At 43.4% G+C, this 15,504-nt stretch overlaps 1 long non-coding RNA gene across 1 annotated transcript in view; it reads left to right on the plus strand.

Moving 5' to 3' along the window:
- The window catches only part of LOC122549667 (uncharacterized), a 178,705-nt gene that overhangs the window by 23,000 nt on the left and 140,201 nt on the right, over positions 1-15,504 (plus strand). Inside the window, exons 3-4 of the long non-coding RNA XR_006311632.2 lie at positions 5,640-5,739; positions 7,503-7,600. This is a non-coding gene — a long non-coding RNA (uncharacterized LOC122549667). The remainder of the gene's footprint in view (positions 1-5,639; positions 5,740-7,502; positions 7,601-15,504) is intronic.

Below are 15,504 nucleotides of genomic sequence, written 5' to 3' on the forward strand. Positions count from 1 at the left end.
TTCTAAATGCATTTTGCCTTATTTATAAAGTTATCAGGTCAATATTAGCTGTGGGAATCCACCCAAAAAGAAACTGCTAACCGATTTCTCAAACACGCCTGATGCTGAAACAGGATCATTGGTTCTGAAAAGTGCCCAGTCCACCTCAGATTACGCTGAAACCTTGTCGTAACAATTTGAGGAACAGGTATAGCAAGCTGTTTTAGGTTGCTTTTGTGTGGTAGCATTACAAGTGGTGTTCACCATGAACAGTATATTGCCGTCAAGCCAATAAAAGTTTGGCCTGTCACACAATGAGTAACGTAGCATGTAAATTTCAGTGCCAGTACGATGCAATGTAGCCTTACCGGTTTGAAATGGTGAAATAATTGCAGGCCACAATCCACCCCCTTGCCTGTACCACTGAAAGTTGCTAACAATGGAAAGTGGAACAAAAAACCTGTAATTGTGTCCAAACACCATAAAGCCTGTCAATATGATTTAGCCCCACGCAGAGATGGGGGCTCTCTGTTTCCATCTCTACAAGTACTGTCGTATCTATTGTGTATTTCCAGCTTTCTGTTTTATTTCAGATTTCCAGCATCTGAGGTACTTTACTTTTGTGTTTCATGAGAAATCTGGCTTAGCTGCACTCATTGTTTCCATTACCTACAAATATTTCTCCCTCTGTAACTTCCAAATTTAGTAACCAGGAAGTGATTCAGTAGCTAGTTACCTCCACAAGATTGTTCGAGAGATAATGCCATGTTTCTAAAGTAATCGTTTCCCTGGATTAGGTATATTTGAGTAAGACATTATTAAACTCCCATCTTTAGTTTCTCCTGACATAAATTGGGAACAGTTGGTTGTTAGTGGCATATCCTCTGGAATTATAATTTACTATTGTTGACCATATTAACAGACACATATACTTTTGTGTTCTAGTTGCAAAATTGTCTCTGCTTATTTATACATCATGACAGACAAAACAACATCACATAGTTGAAATGCAGAGTACTGCAGTTGCTTAAAACAGACTGTGCTTCTAATCTTTCCTGTTCTGATTAAAGGTTGCAATCCTGAATGTTAACTTGGTTTCTCTCCACAAGCGTTGCCATAACCTGCTGGATAATTCCAAAATGTTTTTGATTTTGTTGAACATTTCTTAGTTTGTCTGTGTTCACTTTTGGATCTCTTTAAGACAGTTTGCCTTCTTGTCCTAAACATGTCCAGCATCTCCCTGTTCATCTCTGTCACCAGATATGTATCAGAACTGACTGAAGTAGACTGAAGTATTATTGTGGAATATGGAGCTAGTTCAACAATTTTTGAAATAAGCTTCTCTAAAGATACCTATGTATTGCAGAAACTGCCCCGAGGCCTGTTTTCATTATTTGGTTTATGGCTAACTAGAACTCTGCACCAATGTAGATACATGCCTGGATAGAGCTCCCTCCTAACAGCTAAATATATTTAAATGTGTACAGAGAAAGGAAGAGATATTCCCACCAAATAAATACAGACTTTGTGCAAGGCATTGTAAATATTGCAAAGTAGCAGTAAAGCACTTTTTGATTATAGTCACTGTTGCAAAATAGGGATACACAATAGTTAATTTGGGCACAGTAAGTTCCCTTGGAAAAAAATGAGGTAAATGACCCGATAATGTGTTGTATGGATGAAGACATTAACAAAATTTTCTGTGGCTCTTATTTTTAAAGCAAATATATTTGAAAAGTTTGGTGAATGGAGCACATTTCTCTGAATACTTCCCATACTCTGTGTAAAACCGTGATAGATTCACATGTCACACAGTCACATACCTTAACAGTTCCAGTCAGTTTTATTTTACTTTGTTTAGGAGTCATGTGTGTTATGTCTGGATTTATACTGCAAGTTTATCATTGGTGTAAAGTGAAATTATTTCACAATGGCATTAATCATAAAGGCTACTCAACAGTGAATTGCCAAAAGATTTTAATGCATCCATTATTGTACTAGATTGTGAGTCTGTCCAGGCTTTCATTAACTTATTTTCATTCAAGTAATACAATATGCTTGCATTTAGATAGTGTCATTTAAAGAAAACTTCAAAAGAAATTCTGTGGTGCAGTGGTTAACATCATTCTTCCAGCCTTTGGATGTGAATCTGAATGCAGTCTATACTGATGAGAAAATGATTCTGGATTAGTGGTGCTGGAAGAGCACAGCAGTTCAGGCAGCATCCAAGGAGCTTTGAAATCGACGTTTTGGGCAAAAGATGAAGAGCTTTTGCCCGAAGCGTCGATTTCGAAGCTCCTCGGATGCTGCCTGAACTGCTGTGCTCTTCCAGCACCACTAATCCAGAATCTGGTTTCCAGCATCTGCAGTTATTGTTTTTACCACCTTGATGAGAAAATGATCCTCTCTGCTGGCTGGAACAATCAAAATAAGTTTGTGCAGTTTTTACCCAATTCTCTTGGATTCAGGCTGATACATGAAATATTTTTACATTATCATTATTTATGCTCTCATTCATAGAGTCATAGAGATGTACAGCATGGAGACAGACCCTTCGGTCCAACCCGTCCATGCCAACCAGATATCCCAACCCAATCTAGTCCTACCTGCCAGCACCTGGCCCATATCCCTCCAAACTCTTCCTATTCATATACCCATCCAAATGCCTCTTAAATGTTGCAATTGTACCAGCCTCCACCACTTCCTCTGGCAGCTCATTCCATACATGTACCACCCTCTGTGTGAAAAAGTTGCCCCTGAGGTCTTTTTTATATCTTTCCCCTCTCACCCTAAACCTATGCCCTCTAGTTCTGGACTCTGCAATCCCAGGGAAAATACTTTGCCTATTTATCCTATCCATGGCCCTCATAATTTTGTTAACCTCTATAAGGTCACCCTTCAGCCTCCGACGCTCCAGGGAAAACAGCCCCAGCTTGTTCAGCCTCTCCTTACAGCTCAAATCCTTCAACCCTGGCAGCATCCTTGTAAATCTTTTCTGAACCCTTTCAAGTTTCACAACATCTTTCCAATAGGAAGGAGACCAGAATTGCATGCAATATTCCAACAGTGGCCTAACCAATGTCCTGGTTAGGCCACTGTTGGAATATTGCATGTTGCTGCAACATGACATCCCAACTCCTGTAACTCAATACTCTTGACCAATAAAGGAAAGCATACCAAACGCCTTCTTCACTATCCTATCTACCTGTAAGTCCACTTTCAAGGAGTTATGAACCTGCACTCCAAGATCTCTTTGTTCAGCAATGCTCCCTAGGACCTTACCATTGAGTGCATAAGTTCTGCTAAGATTTGCTTTCCCAAATTTCAGATCTGAAATTTCTCTTAGCATTAGAAAAAAATGTGAATTTATTAAATTAAATTAAAATTGCTGTCCCAGACTTAAACTTGCTTTAATTTTGTGTGTGCAGTTTTCAGTTTGATCTGTTCATGTTTCCAAGAGCCAATATGTTCAAAATGAAGTATCCTTTGAAATAATTGTTAAACCTCAGTGCTGAAGAGTCCAAGGGGAGAGCTACATGTTGGCAATGGCAACAACTAAGCAGCAGTACACAAATATGATTAATGGGTGAGCTCCAGCATACATGCTTGGCCTTGGCAATGCAGCACAGAAGGTATATTTTGGAAAACCATTAGTGCCAGCTTTCTGAGCTCAGAATGCTATCAATGATAGTTTGAATCCTGTGTCCAGGAAGTGATTTGCCTGAAATTTAGGGATGTTACCTTGATTAAAAACAAAAAGCAGAAGGGTAATTACATGCAAATGGTAGATAGATATAAAATGTGAAATGTATTAAATCTATGTAGCATTTCAGCTATAGGCAACTTCAAAAGTAACTTTCTAAAGGTAAAGTACTCAGCACGGGGAAGTGTTCAGAATATTTATCTAAAAAGACCCAAATAGCTTCAAAAATATCCAGGAATAGGAGCAGAACAAATTAACAAAGAACTGATTTCTCTATTGTTGGCCAACAACCCCAAAACTATGCATAACAAACAAAAGTAACAATAGCCCCTCCATAAATTTCAGACAAACTCTTCCTATGCACTGAATTCAAACAATCATAAATGGGTTTCTTTATTGTAAAGACAATATTACATGAGCAACAACAGGCCAAACAGTCATGACTCAGTCCATCAGTATTGAAAGGTTGTTTAGATAATATAAAAAAGTCAGCTACTCATATCTGTGTTACTAAAAACTGTAAAAATGGTACCTAGCTGTAATAGCTGTTGGTCTTACATGCTGTAATTATTGGTTGATAATGCTAATAGTGTCTGCAGCTGAAATGATCAGAACTTTCAATATGCTTTTGTAAAAGTGCTAGAGTGAGCAATTATATTTGAGCAACCATATATCCATCATGCTAGTATCAATAAGGTGCGTAAATGTCACAAGGTGATCCTAAGACTACTACTAACCCTTCCAATGGCACTGGACTTCTGATGCTAAAGACTCAATTGTAGACCTAAAGAGCCTCTACACATCAACTGGAAGTATATGTAGATCTAATGGTCTATTTAGAACAATGATTTTCAATTTCAAGATTTATAAATACATTGTAACTCCTGTAATATGAGTACTTTTTCAGCATAAAAATTTGCTCGTGCCTTTTAGACCCTGGGCTCTTCATCACTGAAATTTAACAATTAGTACAAAATATGCTTTAATTGAAAATGCTGTTTGCAGGAAACCTGCTGCTTCTCTGGGAATGTAAAAAAATTACCAGTCAGCACAATTCACTCTCTCCTTCCCCAGTTACTTCTAGCACTTGGCTCACAAGTATCCCTTTTTGCCCTCAACCTTCAATTCTCTGACTGTTCCCAGCATTTCTGTTTGTAGGTGATCAACATTTGTTCTCCCTTAACTCCACTTTCAAAATTTTACAATGACAATGAAACCTGCAAATTTTGAAGGTTCATATGTTTTCTCCCTCTGTAGTTGCAGGATGAATAGGTTCCAGTGCTATTGGTGACTGAGATACCGCAACAATGTGATGTGGGAGAAATGTGGGAGTAATGAAATAGCCAGTGAAACCTTGTGCAAGGAGAATGGAGGACAGAATATTCAGGTTGGGGGTCTATGTGATCAATGATCAGGGCCTCTGCCACCCTTCTCAGCCAGTGCGAATCTGAGCTCAGCCTTGGCTGCTGTCATTTTATACTGCATTCAGGAGAGGACAAGTAGGGTCAGGTCAAGTCCAGGTCACAGTTGCCAGATTACTCAATACAATCCCACCTTTATAGTCTGGTATAAATTTCTTTCTTTAACAAATTTAATATTTTTAAAATCCTGCAGGATATTTATGGCAGATGTCTTGAATCATTTACGTGGTCCTCAAGTTTAAGACCTCTTGGTGTAAGAAACACAATAAGTTGTCATATCATAAGGCTATAAAGTTACAGTGAGCAGTTAATAGCACACTATTAACATATACCAAATCATGACTGGATTTATTTAGCTACTTTTTGTGACCTCAGGATTCCTCAAAGAGCTTGAAAGCAATGCAGACTCTTTTTATTCTTTGCTGAGTTGTTACTTGTTTTGTGATAACCTTTCACGTGAAAGCATAGCCACTAAAATCGTTACCAAAAAAAAACACAGGAAAATTAAGGCCCACAGCAATGTCTTTTTTTTGCAGAATTTTGAAGATAAATGACTGAGGAGATTTCAACAATCAACCTAGAGAATCAGTTACCTTCCAGACGTTTGACATTATTTTGCTTATGGCAATAATTCAGGTCAGTCATCATGTAGTATGCAAAAAAAGATCAAATTAAGCAATATTTTTTCTCATAGAACAAATATCAATTACACTTTTTTGAGTCAGGAGTTTTGTAGAATGTGAACCACTACTGAAACTACAGCACACTTGACTCAAGCTACTGGCCAACACGTCCCACATTACAACAGAAACAATTTAAGAAATGTGGTAAAGTAAACAGGATAGTTCCAAGATTGGTGCGAGACTTACAATAAAGTAACCCATGTCCATTGATTGAAATGCAACAACTTTTATACTGTCTATTCATAATAATAATTTCTATATGCAGCAATCAGAAAATGCACAGATCAATGGCCGCACATATCAGAAAGGAGCCAAAAACAATCACCTAAGGTTAAACTGCCTAACATTACCTGACATCACCCCTGTCTCAGGTCTTCAATTGCTATTCATGCCCAAATATTTCTACACCCAACTATTCCAGTACACGCGGTCTGGCAGCATCTATGGAAAGAAATTAGAGTTAACATTTCAGGTCTAATGACCCTTCCTCAGAACTAAGGAAGGGTCACCAGATTCGAAACATTAACTCTGATTTCCATCCACAGATGCTGCCAGATCTGCTGAGCTTTTCCAGCATCTTCTGTTTTTGTTTCTGATTTTAGATTAGATGACTTACAGTGTTGAAACAGGCCCTTTGGCCCAACAAGTCCACACCAACCTTCTGAAGAGCAACCCACCCAGACCCATTTCCCTACATCTAACACTATGGGCAATTTAGCACGACCAATTCACCTAACCTGCACATTTTTGGACTGTGGGAGGAAACCCACGCTGACACGGGGAGAATGTGCAAACTTCACACAGACAGTCGCCTGAGGCAGGAATTGAACCCAGGTCTCTGGCGCTGTGAGGCAGCAGTGCTAACCACTGTACCACCGTGCCACATCTGCAGTTCGTTCGGTTTTTATTCCAGTACACGGAATATGGTTGGTCTCATATTTCACTCTGTGTAAACTTAACGTAATCCAAAACTGTGCTGCCCATGCCTTAACTCAAGAACTTGACCTACACCGAGTCCATGTTAAGCAAAATCTTGATTTAAAAATTCTCAGCCCTGTTTTCAAAGCCCTGCATGACTTTATTCCTCCCTACCTTTATTGCCTCCTCCAGCCCCACAACCTACCAAAATATTTGCAATCATCTCATTTTTGCCTTTTGACTATTCTCAATTTTAATTTCTCCATAAACAAAATAGAAAGGGCTCGAGAGACTCAGCAGGTCTATTATATCAGTCAAGAGAAAATTAGGTTAATCTTTTTGAGTCCAGAGACCTTTCATCAGAACTTCACTCCACCACCAATAGTGGAGAAACTTTCAGTTACCGAGGGCCCAAGCCTTGGAATACCGTCACTACATCTCTCCACATCTCTATTTTGCTTTCATCTTGAGGGATGTTCCTGACATCTACCTTGTTGACCAAGCTTTTGGTATCTGATCTAATTTCTTCTCATGTGACTCACTGTCATACTTAATACAATTTTCTAATTTTTTGTTTCATTATATTAAACGTGCTGTATATGGATATTTAAGTTGCTGTTAAAGATTGTTCACACCTGTTAAAGGGGAGGTGGAAGTATCAGGAACCATACAGGAAGTGCATCTATCCTGGGAAACAGTGAAGAATGGCACAGTATGTGAGACAGTTCTGAGATTTTCAAACTCCAAGACCATGGGGTAAATACAGTGAAGAAGCAATGTTTTATTTCATGCCTACAGATATGAAAGAACAGATTGCTGTGGAGGTCAATATCAGAAGTCAAGCCCTTAGAATGCAGATGCAGTGTCGCAAGAAGTTCTGTGTAACTACAAGATTGGTGAGCATCAATGAGTGCATGCTCAACACCCATATTCCACAAGGTAAAAACAATGACTGCAGATGCTGGAAACCAGATTCTGGATTAGTGGTGCTGGAAGACCACAGCAGTTCAGGCAGCATCCAAGGAGCTTCGAAATCGACGCTTCGGGCAAAAGCCCTTCATCAGGAATAAAGGCAGTGAGCCTGAAGCGTGGAGAGATAAGCTAGAGGAGGGTGGGGGTGGGGAGAAAGTAGCATAGAGTACAATGGGTGAGTGGTGGAGGGGATGAAGGTGATAGGTCAGGGACGAGAGGGTGGAGTGGAGAGGTGGAAAAGGAGATAGGCAGGTAGGACAAGTCCGGACAAGTCATGGGGACAGTGCTGAGCTGGAAGTTTGGAACTAGGGTGAGGTGGGGGAAGGGGAAATGAGGAAACTGTTGAAGTCGACATTGATGCCCTGGGGTTGAAGTGTTCCGAGGCGGAAGATGAGGCGTTCTTCCTCCAGGCGTCTGGTGGTGAGGGAGCGGCAGTGAAGGAGGCCCAGGACCTCCATGTCCTTGGCAGAGTGGGAGGGGGAGTTGAAATGTTGGGCCACGGGGCGGTGTGGTTGATTGGTGCGGGTGTCCCGGAGGTGTTCCCTAAAGCGCTCTGCTAGGAGGCGCCCAGTCTCCCCAATGTAGAGGAGACCGTATCGGGAGCAACGGATACAATAAATGATATTAGTGGATGTGCAAGTAAAACTTTGATGGATGTGGAAGGCTCCTTTAGGGCCTTGGATAGAGGTGAGGGAGGAGGTGTGGGTGCAGGTTTTACAGTTCCTGTGGTGGCAGGGGAAAGTGCCAGGATGGGAGGGTGGGTTGTAGGGGGGCATGCACCTGACCAGGTAGTCACGGAGGGAATGGTCTTTGTGGAAGGCGGAAAGGGGTGGGGAGGGAAATATATTCCTGGTGGTGGGGTCTGTTTGGAGGTGGCGGAAATGTCGGCGGATGATTTGGTTTATGCGAAGGTTGTAGGGTGGAAGGTGAGCACCAGGGGCGTTCTGTCCTTGTTACAGTTGGAGGGGTGGGGTCTGAGGGCGGAGGTGCGGGATGTGGACGAGATGCGTTGGAGGGCATCTTTAACCACGTGGGAAGGGAAATTGCGGTCTCTAAAGAAGGAGGCCATCTGGTGTGTGTTCTGTGGTGGAACTGGTCCTCCTAGGAGCAGATACGGCGGAGGCGGAGGAATTGGAAATATGGGATGGCATTTTTGCAAGAGGTAGAGTGGGAAGAGGTGTAATCCAGCAACACATTGTGGGAGTCGGTGGGTTTGTAAAAAGTGTCAGTGTCAAGTCGGTCGTCATTATTGGAGATGGAGAGGTCCAGGAAGGAGAGGGAGGTGTCAGACATGGTCCAGGTAAATTTAAGGTCAGGGTGGAATGTGTTGGTGAAGTTGATGAATTGCTCAACCTCCTCGCGGGAGCACGAGGTGGTGACAATGCAGTCATCAATGTAGCGGAGGAAGAAGTGGGGAGTGGTGCCGGTGTAATTACGGAAGATCAACTGTTCTACGTAGCCAACAAAGGGACAGGCATAGCTTGGGCCAATACATGTGCCCATGGCTACCCCTTTGGTCTGGAGGAAGTGGGAGGATTCAAAGGAGAAATTGTTAAGGATGAGGACCAGTTCGGCCAAATGAATGAGAGTGTCGGTGGAAGGGTACTGTTGGGGACGTCTGGAGAGGAAAAAACGGAGTGCTTGGAGGCCCTGGTTATGGCAGATGGAGGTGTAGAGGGATTGGATATCCATGGTGAAGATGAGGCGTTGGGGGCCAGGGAAACGGAAGTCTTGGAGGAGGTGGAGGGCATGGGTGATGTCTCAAACGTATGTGGGGAGTTCCTGGACTAGGGGGGATAGGACAGTGTCGAGGTAGGTAGAGATGAGTTCAGTGGGGCAGGAGCATCACCTTCATCCCCTCCCCCACTCACCCATTGTACTCTATGCTACTTTCTCCCCACCTCCAACCTCCTCTAGCTTATCTCTCCAAGCCTCAGGCTCACTGCCTTTATTCCTGATGAAGGGCGTTTGCCCGAAACATCGATTTCGAAGCTCCTTGGATGCTGCCTGAACTGCTGTGCTCTGTCAGCACCACTAATCCAGAACCCATATTCCACAGCCTGTATAACTGTCATCCAACCAGACTGCTCCCACATGGTGTTATTCATAGCTTGGGCTGACACACATTTCCAGTTGTTGCTAAGACTCCAACGTTTTTGGGAAAATTCAGCTTATTGTTTCAGCAGACCAGTGGTCCATTCTATCACATTTATGGGGCAGATTTTCTTGTGTTGATTTTATGCAACATGCATGTGTGGACCTCACACTGGAGTCATCGCCATACCAAGATTAAAGTGGTGCTGGAAAAGGACAGAGCTGAAAATGTGTTGCTGGAATAGCGCAGCAGGTCAGGCAGCATCCAGGGAACAGGAGAATCGATGTTTCGGGCATAAGCCCTTCTTCAGGAATGAGGAAAGTGTGTCCAGCAGGCTAAGATAAAAGGTAGGGAGGAGGGACTTGGGGGAGGGGCGTTGGAAATGCGATAGGTGGAAAGAGGTCAAGGTGAGGGTGATAGGTCAGACTGGGGTGGGGGCGGAGAGGTCAGGAAGAAGATTGCAGGTTAGGAAGGCGGTGCTGTGTTCGAGGGATTTGTCTGAGACAAGGTGGGGGGGAGGGGAAATGAGGAAACCGGTGAAATCCGAGTTCATCCCTTGTGGTTGGAGGGTTCCTAGGCGGAAGATGAGGCGCTCTTCCTCCAACCGTCGTGTTGTGTGGTCTGGCGATGGAGGAGTCCAAAGACCTGCATATCCTTGGTGGAGTGGGAGGGGGAGTTGAAGTGTTGAGCCACAGGGTGGTTGGGTTGGTTGGTCCGGGTGTCCCAGAGGTGTTCTCTGAAACGCTCCGCAAGTAGCGGCCTGTCTCCCCAATATAGAGGAGGCCAGATCGGGTGCAGCGGATGCAATAGATGATGTGTGTGGAGATGCAGGTGAATTTGTGGCGGATATGGAAGTTTCCTTTGGGGCCTTGGAGGGAAGTGAGGGGGGAGGTGTGGGCGCAAGTCTTGCACCTCCTGCGGTTGCAGGGGAAGGTGCCGGGAGTGGAGGTGGGGTTGGTGGGGGGTGTGGATCTGATGAGGGAGTCACGGAGGGAGTGGTCTTTACAGAACGCTGATAGGGGAGGGGAGGGAAATATATCCCTGGTAGTGGGGTCTGTTTGGAGGTGGCGGAAATGACGGCGGATGATACGCTGTACATGGAGATTGGTGGGATGGTAGGTGAGGACCAGTGGGGTTCTGTCCTGGTGGCAGTTGGAGGGGCGGGGCTCAAGGGCGGTGGAGTGGGAAGTGGAAGAGATGCAGTGGAGGGCATCGTCGACCACGTCGGGGGGGATATTGCGGTCCTTGAAGAAGGAGGCAATCTGGGTTGTAAGTTTTTGGAACTGGTCCTCCTGGGAGCAGATGTGGCGGAGACGAAGGAATTGGGAGAATGGGATGGCGTTTTTACAGGGGGCAGGGTGGGAGGAGGTGTAGTCCAGGCAGCTGTGGGAGTCGGTCGGTTTGTAGTAGATGTCCGTGTTGATTCGGTCGCCTGAGATAGAAATGGAAAGGTCGAGGACGGGGAGGGAGGAGTCTGAGACTGTCCAGGTGAATTTGAGGTCGGGGTGGAAGGTATTGGTGAAGTCGATGAACTGTTCAACCTCCTCGTGGGAGCACGAGGCGGCGCCAATACAGTCATCGATGTAGCGGAGGAAAAGGTGGGGGGTGGGGCCAGTGTAGTTGCGGAAGATGGACTGTTCCACATATCCTACGAAGAGGCAGGCATAGCTGGGGCCCATGCGGGTGCCCATGGCCCTACGAAGAGGCAGGCATAACTGGAGCCCATGGGGGTGCCCATGGCCTACGAAGAGGCAGCAATAGCTGGAGCCCATGCGGGTGCCCATGGCCTACGAAGAGGCAGGCATAACCAAGGAGCAGGAAAATCGACGTTTCAGGCAAAAGCCCTTCATCAAGAATCTGCTTTTACCCAAAACATCGATTTTCCTGCTCCTCGGATGCTGCCTGACCAGCTGAGCTTTTCCAGCACCAGTCTAATCTTGACTCTCATCTCCAGCATCTGCAGTACCCACTTCCACCTCATCAATATATCGACAATAGATACCTTTTAATGCACATGAGCTGTCCTTTGGTTTGCCTTGGTAGTGAAGTGCACCTGGCGCAGAACAAAATAATCTTGTCAATTGCTGGGATATCAGCCAATGACCTGCGTGATTCACTGTATGTGGTCATGCACCAACATGTGGTAGAGTTGACATGCAGCACCTGTCGGACAATGTATATGAACTCAATGACCTCTTAATGCTGGGACCCTCTCCTCTCTACGGCCTATTTTGGTTTCCTTTATTTGTCTTCTGAAAAGGAGAGGGAAGAATATGAGTGATTGTTTTTGTACTGTTCTTGGATGATGAACCTGCCGTAGCTGAATAGCTAGAGCTATGTGGATACAGCGAGAGGTTGGTACCTTGTGGGGATAAATTGCGGTATCTGGTTGGTTGAGAGTTCTGATTTTCAGGAAGTACTGCTGGTTGAGTGATGGGATAATGATTCATTGACTGTGTGAGCGATTGCTGGTGTGGTGGTTAGGAGATAGTCTGTGAAGGTGCATTCACTAAGCTTGACAACCTACTTGAGGTGATTAGATTTCTTGTGGCACTGTTGCCGTGTCCTTTGTCCAGACTTGGGAGTTGACCTCCCTGACCATATGCTCCAACTCCATTTTGAGCATGGCCTTTAAGGTCTGCTGGCCCCCATGAACTCTCTTCCTGCCCAATTGCATTACTAATCCATCCAATGATATTTCTAAGACCTCAGAACATTTTCTCTCCCCTAGTTTTTCATTGTTCATGTACTGCAGAATTATTTTTTGAAACACTTCCCTGTTAGAGAAGCACGCTGCCTTTGAGTGGAGGAGGCTGTCTGCACCCCATGCTATCAGCACAGTGCTCTGCAGTCCCCTGCAGAACAGAGAGACAACTAACAGTACATCAGATGCTTCAGTCCCACAATCAAAGTACCAAGGTGGAAAATTAACGTGTTGGTTATCTTCATTGGAATCAGTGCAAGTCATGAATTCAGACACCAATGGCTGGAAATTTGAATATGCTTATTTCTACTAAAGTCAAGAGAGTAGAATGTCAGAATGCATACAAAAATATGAACATCATGATCCATTTTCAAGGTCATGATTCCCCATGTGCACACATTCATGGGCTGTACTGGACTGGAAAAATGAATGGCGATTATGAATGCAGGACCTCTACCCTATTCACATTTTACAATGCAAGTGAGAAGAATATTATTTGACAAATTTGAGAACATTTGTAGGAAGCCGTCTTCTAAAATGCAGCCTCATTCCAATACTAAAATTAGTTTTCTATGAGCCATATTGCAAATTATTTTATTTAAGATTTTTTTGATTTCCAGCAACATTTAAGGACATCTGTGAGTTTACCAAATATAATTCCTTTATTTGAATTGTTTCAGAAAAACAGATCAAAGGAAAGGATATCAGATTGCTTCTGAGGTGCTTGTGTCAGCCAGCAGTACCCACACACCAGCATCTGCCAAATAAGTATGCTTTGATGTTATCAATTATTAGAACTCAGATAACATCACTTACCCATGTGCTTCACCATAATGTTAGTTGCTTTCTTAGATTGTTTTAATAACATAACTTACTGTCAGCAAAACTGACATGAATGAAGCCTTGAGCAACAGCTAAATGTTAGCAGAACTTTCCAGGATTTTACCAATCATATTTTCAAGCTATGGTTCATCCAATTATAACATAGCTAAATATCAATGGTTACGAAGCATTGACTCATAGAGCCAGGATTATTGCAAATCCATATATTTAGTATCTCTAATTACATATTGCACTGAAAACTGTTACATTGCATAACTGCAATGGAGGACGAAGTTACTGCAGATGCTGAAATCTGTACCAAAAACAAAGTGTGCTAGAGATCACAGCTGGTCAGGCAGCATCCATGGAGAGAGAGCAAGCTAACATTTCGAATATAGATGGCTTTATAACAGCATTCCTACAAACAAGCTGAATCAAATTTCAGACCACAATTGACCTTTCAGAGCCACAGAGAACTATTATTGCAATCACCCTACAGAGCAACTGACTGTGCAAATCCAGCTCGTTAAGAACCAACATGCCACCATCATCAACGCCAATGCTCCAACTCTGGATGCTGAAGACGAACTAAAGGAGAACGTCGATGCCCACCTTGATAACGTCCTTTCCTCTGTTCCCAACAATAACAAGATCATTCTCTTGAGAGACTTCAATGCCAGAGTTGGGAAAGATCATAGGCTGTGGACTGAAATAATAGGAAAGGAAGGGGTTGGCAAGGTCAATGCCAATGGAATACTCCTCCTCACCAACTATGCTGAACGCAATCTGGTGATTACAAACACCCAATTTCACAAGAAGAACAGGCATAAAGTCTCCTGGCAGCATCCATGCTCCAAATACTGGCACCTCATCAACTACATCAGCGTACAATCTCAGACCAACAAGATGTACTGATAACAAGAGCTGTTACTGGTGCCGACGAGTGCTGGGCAGACCATCAACTCATCTCATCCACCATGAGAATGAAGATTCGGCCCAAAGGAAACACCAAAATCAGAACACTATCAAGAAATTCAATGTTGACGTCCTCCAAGACATCAACCATATACAGAAGGTTCAACAAAATATTCAAGCACCACTGCCTCAACAAATCCCACCATCTGTAGAAAAATACTGGAATCAATTGAAGAATGCTATCAGTACCTCTTGCAAAGAAACAATTGGGTTCAAGATGAAAAAACATCAGGATTGGTTCGATGATGACGACAAACTGCTCCAATAATTTATCAATGAAGAGAGATAAGCTTTCATCACCTTACAAAATGACCAACAATTGGCTACCAAAAGGAAACGCTATCAGGAATGCAGGCTGCAGTCCAGAAGAGCACCTGAAAAACCAATGTTGGAGGAAGAAAGCTCAGGAAACCCAATAACTAGCAGACGCCAATGACATTCAAAGCTTCTTCAATGCAACTAAAGCTATTTTTGGCCCATCCACACAGTCAAGCCCCTCTCAAAAGCAAAGATGGTTCAACCATCCTGGAAAGCAATTCTGACATTGATTCTAGATGGAGGGAGCACTTTGAAGATCTTCTAAATCAAACCATCCCATTTGACAGGAATATGATCAACAACATTCCAAAACAGCCTGTTGACAACTCCCTAAGCAAAATACCAACACTTAAAGAAGTTGAGGAAGCCATCAAAACCTGAAAAACAACAAGGCTGCTGGACTCGATGGAATACCAGCCAAGGTCTACAAAATTGAAGGTAACCTACTTCATTTCCAACTGCATCAATGTCTCGTCAAGATCTGGATAAATGAAGATGTACCAGCAGACATTAGAGGCTCAGCAATCATTTCCATCTACAAAAGGAAAGGCAATTGTTCTGAATGCGGAAACTATCATGGAGTTTCTCTATTAGGAACAGCAAGAAAGATCCTTATCTGCATCATGAACAACCAGCTCAAGCCTTTAGCTGGGAAGATCCTTCCGGAGACACAAACCAGTCATGTGGAACAATCGACATGATCTTCACTATGCGACAACTACAAGAAAAATATTGTGAACAACTTCAGCCTTTGTATATGCATTAATCGATCTCAACAAAACCTTTGACTCGGTATCAAGGGAACTCCAATGGGATGTCCTATCCACCTGGGATGTCCTATCCACCAATGGATGCCCTGAAAAGTACATTCAAATCCTGAGACTCCTCCATGATAGCATGCTTGCCACAGTCAT

Source organism: Chiloscyllium plagiosum, unplaced genomic scaffold, assembly GCF_037043375.1.
Source record: "Chiloscyllium plagiosum isolate Xiang-an unplaced genomic scaffold, Cpla_swu_hap1 HiC_scaffold_5, whole genome shotgun sequence".
In the NCBI taxonomy this organism is placed as follows: Eukaryota; Metazoa; Chordata; class Chondrichthyes; order Orectolobiformes; family Hemiscylliidae; genus Chiloscyllium; species Chiloscyllium plagiosum.